The 7,327-nt window shown below is 37.3% G+C and overlaps 1 pseudogene; it reads left to right on the top strand.

The window, feature by feature from the left end:
- The first annotated feature begins 3,036 nt into the window (after nt 1–3,036).
- LOC105085527 (SNRPN upstream reading frame protein-like) lies at nt 3,037–3,247 on the top strand (annotated as a pseudogene).
- The last annotated feature ends 4,080 nt before the right edge of the window (nt 3,248–7,327 follow it).

Here is a 7,327-nt window from a genome sequence, read left to right as displayed (position 1 = left end):
AATTAAACATGTGCATGGTAGATTTGTGCATTGCTCTACCATTTCAAAGATACAATCCAGTGGAGAAGGCAATGTGCCTGATGTACAATGAGATAGGTTGAAATCAGGTTTTGTTATCTCGCAAGCTTTCTTGAAAATTTATAAGGTTGAAAAGGAGAAAAAAGGTCAATTCTGTTTTTAAGGAGTAAGTGTGGGCTGTAGTTACACCATTACAAAACAGTCACTCTCAAAGGAAAAACATGCATTTAACCACAGGAAAAATTACACTTAACAGTGTGTGGGCTCATTGAAACAAACAGAAACACATTGATCTGTAAATTAAACAGAGCTTTTTGAACTGAAGCCCACTGAGCAGTTGGAGGGGGCTGTGTGAGGAAGACCTGTCTCTTTTGAGTGTGTAGGGAAACGGACAAGAAGAGAAGCCTTGACATCTGCAGCCTAAAGAAACCAGAGTTGTGGTAAACACTAGGTTGTAAAGGTCTGACAAAGAAATGATTATCAGTGAATCATCTGTTAGTGACCAGAAAATGAAGAAAGTTCATTTGCGCAATATCAGGTGGTTTGAAAATGTAAGATAATGTCAGAATAGTTTTAGATATTAACAATATTTTTGTTTAATATCCTCCTTAATGATCCAGGGACATTTAACTGCATTCATTGCTGATATGAAATTAAGGGTTTTTTTTTGTTTGTTTGTTTGGTTTGGTTTTTTAAATTACAAATACCACCAAGATTTGCCAGATTAGAAACACAGTAGAAAGATAAAACCAAGGTCTAAACTGGACAGGCTTGGAATGAATATCATAGATGGGAATAGAACGCTTATAGATACTGAGTGGTAAGGAAATAAACACAGTGAATATCTTCTTCTATCTGGCCTCTGCCAATTCCATTTCTGAATAGCCACAACAGCAAAAGCAATCATAGCAATAAAAAGGATTTAGGGATGGCTTATTGAAATATGCAGAAGGGCAACGATGAAGTGCAAGAAAAATAAAGTCCAAATAGTGAATCCACAGTATAAGAGTATTTGAGAATGTTTGTACAAAAGGCCTTACACCTAAAATAGTGCTTGGAGCAGAGGGTTGGTCTGCAGTAGAGAGTCTGTGAGCTCAAGGGGGGCTCTTCATTAGCACTTATAAGAACTGTTTGATAAAAGACTGACTGAGAGGGTTTTCAGGATCTGGACTATTGCTATTTTTCAAGGGTTCAGAGAATGAATTCAATTAAAGGAGTGGGCTGTTCCCCCAAACAGGCTTTACCTAGGAAGGATTATCAGCCATTTTCACCTCACTTGTGCTAGAGTCACAGCAGTGAAGTTTCCCCTCATGAAACAAACCTTTTACAAGCATACTATTTTAATTAGCACAAACTAAATTTCCAACTGAGAGCAGATCCCTGTCCTCAGAGAGTTAATGTTCCAATATGGCCACTTTAAGGAGGAAAACACTGGCTGTACTTTGAAAGACTTAAACAGTAACAGACAAATAGTTTGCAATGGCCAATTCTTTGTGCAGAAGGGTGGGCAACTAAAGAATGGCGTTCCCGGAGCAAATTGGTACTTTTTCTTTGAGGTAAAGTGCTCATATGTTTAAGGTAAATTACCTCTTCCAGGAAGACCATTTTGCTCTCTGAAGAAGTAATTTAGTTCAAAAGGGTACCAATTCAGTGTCATTAAGCCTTTCAGGAGCTACATTTTCTATTATAAGCAAATCCTGGATAAGGTAATTTGCCTCAATTAGATAATCACTTTGAATCCAGGAGGGAGTATATTTTACTTACCTTACTCATAGTCATCAATTTTCTTTTCATTGCCCAGGTGTGTATGGAAATGTGTTATGTATTATATACAAGCTTAATAAAATAAGACCTGACCCCTTGTTGGAAGTAGCATATGGTCAGTAGTACCTTAGCACATGTCCCAGTTACTGTTAAATGTGGATTAAGTCCTCAGGACTCACACCCTGGTCTGCTGAGAATATACAAAATGTGGTCCTTCACTAAACGGAGTTTATAAAGTTTTTATTTTTGACAGGAAGGCGTCTGGGGTAGATGAGAGAACAGACCTGGTCTAACTTTCATGGATGTGGTAAGGACTGACTTTTTAACAACTATGAAAGTGCTTTAAATATTAAGTCTTATGGAACCACTAATTACATTTATTATTTAAAAGGCATAATGGGAAGAAATAAAGCCAAGAAAAATTTAGGGAAGATACCTAGAATTAGTGCCAAATAAGCAGGTCTTCCGATGGCTAAGGAACAGGTGAAGATGACTGGTAGAAAATCTATGACTGCTGTGACTTAAAATGGGAACACAGGAAATGTGCTGAAGGAAAGTGAAAATCACTCTGGTGCTGCAATTTAGGCATTAGGCAGTGACTAGCTGGCCACCCTCTTGCCTCCCTGGTTCATAACCTGTCAATAAATCTCACATTAATCAACACTTATTGTGCTTTGCCTACAGAACGATCAAAGTAGCCCCGTTGTTCTATTCACAGCCCTTACTTAGGGTGCATTACTGCACTTAAGTTGCCAACAGATGGAACTCTACTTTGCTTGTAACCCAAGCCACTTGTCAAACATACTGTAGACTACCATATATTGCAAATCTGGTGCTGTAAGAATTGAGATGATAGAATAAATTGTTTCAAGGCAAAAGAGCGTTAAGTTTTATTATTTAGCAACACAGTATACCAAAGACATTTTCTACCCTAAGAAATAGAATTGGCCTCAAATGATAACCAAGGACAACCCAACACCTCACCACCACAACAAAATCATCTCTCACATGTTGTCATTTGGCCTTTTTTTAGCTCATGCAATATCTTATACACATTTAGGAAACTAGACAAGAGAAAAATCTCTTTACTGCCTGACTTTTTAAAACATGGTTTCACTTTGTGGGGTTATATACCTTGGCAACAATTATTTTGGTGACCTTATCACACATGTTCACTGTTGCTGTGTTATAAGGTAGCCAAGGTGAGCTGAGTGGCTGCTTGACACTGTGATCTGAGGAGCGACCACTGGCTTGATGGAGCTGGCCAGGAATGGCTTACACCTGAGGTGGACTACAGGCCACCGTGCACCAGAGATAAAAGTCCAAGGCAAACAAAGAAGGACGCACTGAGCAACCAAGAGTATCTTCTGTCCCTGAAGCAGTCTCAGCGGCAGCAAGCACCTGTGGTGGATTTCAGGTGGACCTGAGACAGGCATTCTTAGCTGAGAAGCCGAGAGATGGCTAAAGCAGTATTGAAAAATCATGATATTTGTTTAAAAGGGGAAAACTAGCTGACAATGAATCAATGTATTTGAATCAGCTACAGTGTAATAAAGCTATTAGCTACGGGAAAAAAAAAGGTAACTAAGAATTTTCAAATGTTCTTTTTAAACTTTGTTAGAGATACATTTGCTGATCACAGACATCTTATTGTCTGAAACAGGGAATTATCTTTATCAAAATAAATTAACTCAATTTTAGTACTCTTCTTATGGAAAATTTCAAGGGCCTATGACCCAGAGATCTTGGCATAGAAAGACACTTTCTTAATTTATTTGTGTAGCCAATTTCTTGGTGGTTCTAACTGAACCCGGGTTTAAAATACAATTGATTCTTATTATTTGTGGTAATTATGTTTTATAAAGTATTGAACCATTGCTCCCAGGGGTAATGCAAGGTTAGGTTCCTGTGAGCCTTTGGTGACAACATCTTCATCAACCAATCAATATATAAACTTATTTTATGTGTGTTTCTGTTTAAATACACCTTATTTAATACATTTTGTTAACTCATTAACATTGGGCTTATAGCCAACAGCACTAATAACTCATGCTTGAATGATGCTTATCTAATACATGTATTTTCTGTGTAAGTCACATTACAGCCTTTTTGAGCTTGGAAACACTTGACAGCACTTCAACACTATGCTTGGGGGCCATTGGAAACAGCAAAATCACCAACAAAAAGCACAAAAAATGTGAAAAATGTAGCAGCAAATAAATCAAAAAAAGTACACTTTTTATAGCATGAGAGCAGAAACAAGGAAGCCAATTGTTGCCTTGTTTGACTTCAGCTGGGAACCCACACATTGGCGACTGAAATTTTTCTTCACTGCACAAGTCCACAAATGACAGAAAATGCACAATGTGAATTGAATTTATGATTTACAAATAAATTTTAGCAGAGAAGCAAATTCACAAATATGGAATCTGCAAATAATGAGGGTCGATTATGCCTTTTACACAGTAACTAATTTTTAGACTTCTTAGTTTTAAAATGATTAAGTAATTCTATACTTGCCGAGAATCAATTGTTTGGAAATACGTAGAATTTGGTTTAAGTTTCAAACTTCACCCTTGGCCATTCATTTCAGGAAATAAATTCAAAAAGCTGTTTGATTTTATCCCAGTTTAGTCAAACATTGTAGTTATTTCAGTAGCCATATTCAAAAAGTTAAATTTAAATCACAAATATACGTGGAAAGGCAATAATAGGAAGAGAAATCAAGGAAGAAAATACACGTGTAACAGAGCAGGATCCTATGGGACTTCCTGGGACAGACCCCTTCCCCTCATCCTCTACTTTAGCTCCTCTCTGGAGTACCCAGATAATAGTATCTGATGCACATTTCCTGAGTTGTTATACTGATGCCAAAACCCCCACCAAATGGAAGACTTAACTACTTGATGACCATGAGCCTGTAACCCCCAGGCTGACTGGAGCCTGTGGATTGATGTTGTTAACCCTGTGACACCACTCAGTTACCTCACCATCAACCAGTCAGAGAACTGTGTATGAGCTGATCCCATATTCTGGAACTCCTTCCCTCACCTGGCCTTTAAAAATGCTTCCCTGAAACCCACAAGGAGTTTGGGTTTTTGAGCACTAGCTGTCCCGACTCCATGTCTGGCATCTTATAATAAACACTTCACTTTCCTTCACCATAACCTGGTGTCTGTAGATTGGCTTTACTGCACGCAGGCAAGTGGACCCCAGTTTGGTTCAGTAAGACATGTTCTCAGCTGTAGCGGCTTTAAAGAGCTGAGATGTGCTTGATCAACACTTGTTGATGGGACTTGACAATTTCAATTTTAGTTTATAGTTTATAATTGAAAATGGTCTGTGGAATAGGATGAATGGAAACATTTGTTTGAAGATAATAATATTATTAAGTTAACTTCAAGACATACGATGACATTATTGGGTCATGCTCTTATAACCTCCACTCTAAAGTACTTAGGATTGGCCAATATTTAAGACATGAACATTTGATTCCTTATAAAACAAAAATGGTCTAACAGGCATTTTATAAATTGTGCTCTGTTGAAATGTATCATTTTGTATTGCCAAGAGAGCACACACTTTGAATTGAAAGGGAGTGAGAAGAAAATAGGGGATGACTTATGCATGGTGCTTTTAAACTCATGGCAGAAATAGCTCAGGCAATATGTATGTGGTCACTCAAGATACTTCAAAGGGGCTGGTGTCTGAGTGTGGGAGGGAAGGAGAAGAAATATAAAGCTAAGATAACATTTCAATCAAAACTTTTTAAAATAGAAAATACTGAATGTGTAAAGTTGACCGCAAAAAAAAAAAAAGAAGCAAAAACTGTAAATGTTTAAAAACAAAAGAATAGAATGGGAACAACACACGCAGACAATTAAAGTCTCATTAAAGAGGTAGTTATTAGGAAGATAGATTGAAGTGTGCATTATTACCTTCTACACTGGCAAGTTCAAAATCAGCTGCAAAGAGATGAGAGTGATTTGATTTCTCTCTTATCTTGGCTTTATCATACGAAATTATGTAACCTCCTTCCTGTCTTCTGTTTTTGCCTTCAGTCTGTGGGTTCATACAACAGGCTTATCTTCTAGGCCATATTTATTGAAAAAGGAAGAACAGAAAAAAAAAATGAAGCTTTTAAAAGGATGCCAATTTTGTCTAGAAACTAAGTCATTACAGAGATAACAGGATTTAAAAACTTGTCTGAATTTCTTTTAATATACTTAAAAAAGCACACTTTCTAGAACTGAAATGATCCCTATGAAAAGGAAAAATGATTTTCAGCACATTACATTTGGCCATAATACATTTTTCTTGGGATTTTTGATACCAGTCATTAAGATGTATAAGGGCAAGCACAGGGACACAGTTGTTTGTCTGATAAAGAATGTCAAAATGCGCAGGCCCAGCCAACGCCGGAGAGTAGTCATCACTTGAGAGAAACTAGGGATAAAAGGCAAAGGTATTTTTAAAAACTTCTCATAAGACACTAGGGTTTTAGAAAATCAATAGTTCCCAGGGGCGTCCTTGGTTAGAGTACTTGCCTGTCTTAAAAGGATTCTTAGCTTTATGTTAAAGAGCTGTACCTCTGAGGGTGTGGAAGGATGCATTCTCTCATTGGTCTTTCTACAGTGTCCAGCTGTGCAGAGTAACCACTAAGGCCCCCCTCCATGGAACTGACAAAATATGTGCCAAATCATTCCCAAGGGATCTTCCACAAGGTCTGCAGTTCTGACCAAACAAAACTCCCTCCTAAAATATGATTATTAATCATTAATATTTATTGAGTACTTTCTATGTGCCAGGCTTTAGGTTAACCACTTTCTATGTCTTAATTTAATCCTCACAACAGCCCTATAAGGTAGCTGCTCTTGTTATCCCCATTTTACAGGAAACTCAGGCAAAAGGAAGTTAAGTAACTTACCCAAGGGCACACACAAGAAAGTGGTGGAGCCATGGTTCAACCCTAGTTGGTATTATCCATCAACAGATCACAATGAATTAATTGATCAGATTCTCTAGTGAGTCATTTTTAAAGACGGTAAAAGACCAGTTCTCAGTATAGATATATTTTAAGCTGAGTGAGGTGGCCAGGGATTATGAGATGCTCCAGAAAATGGAGAGTGTCTATGTGGAGGATCCTGGACAGAAGAACTACAAGGATACTAAGCACTGAGAAACTTAAAGGGCAGGAAGAAAGCACTCCAAAGGGGACTGCTAAAGGCACAACTTTCTTATCTTCACAAATTCACCTAATTCTAATAATTACTATCAATACTGAAACACAGACATGCTTTAACATTCAGAATAAGTACAGAGCTGTGAGGTTGTGTGTAAAATAAAATCCTGCCTCATCTCTGGATTCTCCTCCACCATAGAGGATAGTGGAGGTGGTAAAAGAAATTTAGTGGGCCATATGGGCAGGGTATAGGGTAGCTTCTTTAAATAATAATAATAATAATAATAATAATAATAATAATAATAATAATAATAATAATAATAATAATAATAATAATAATAGAGGCTTTATTTGAGACTGTTA

The sequence above is a fragment of the Camelus dromedarius genome, chromosome X, assembly GCF_036321535.1.
Source record: "Camelus dromedarius isolate mCamDro1 chromosome X, mCamDro1.pat, whole genome shotgun sequence".
NCBI lineage: Eukaryota > Metazoa > Chordata > Mammalia > Artiodactyla > Camelidae > Camelus > Camelus dromedarius.
Note: the sequence above shows the minus strand (reverse complement) of the source record. Positions and strands in the feature narration are given on the sequence as shown.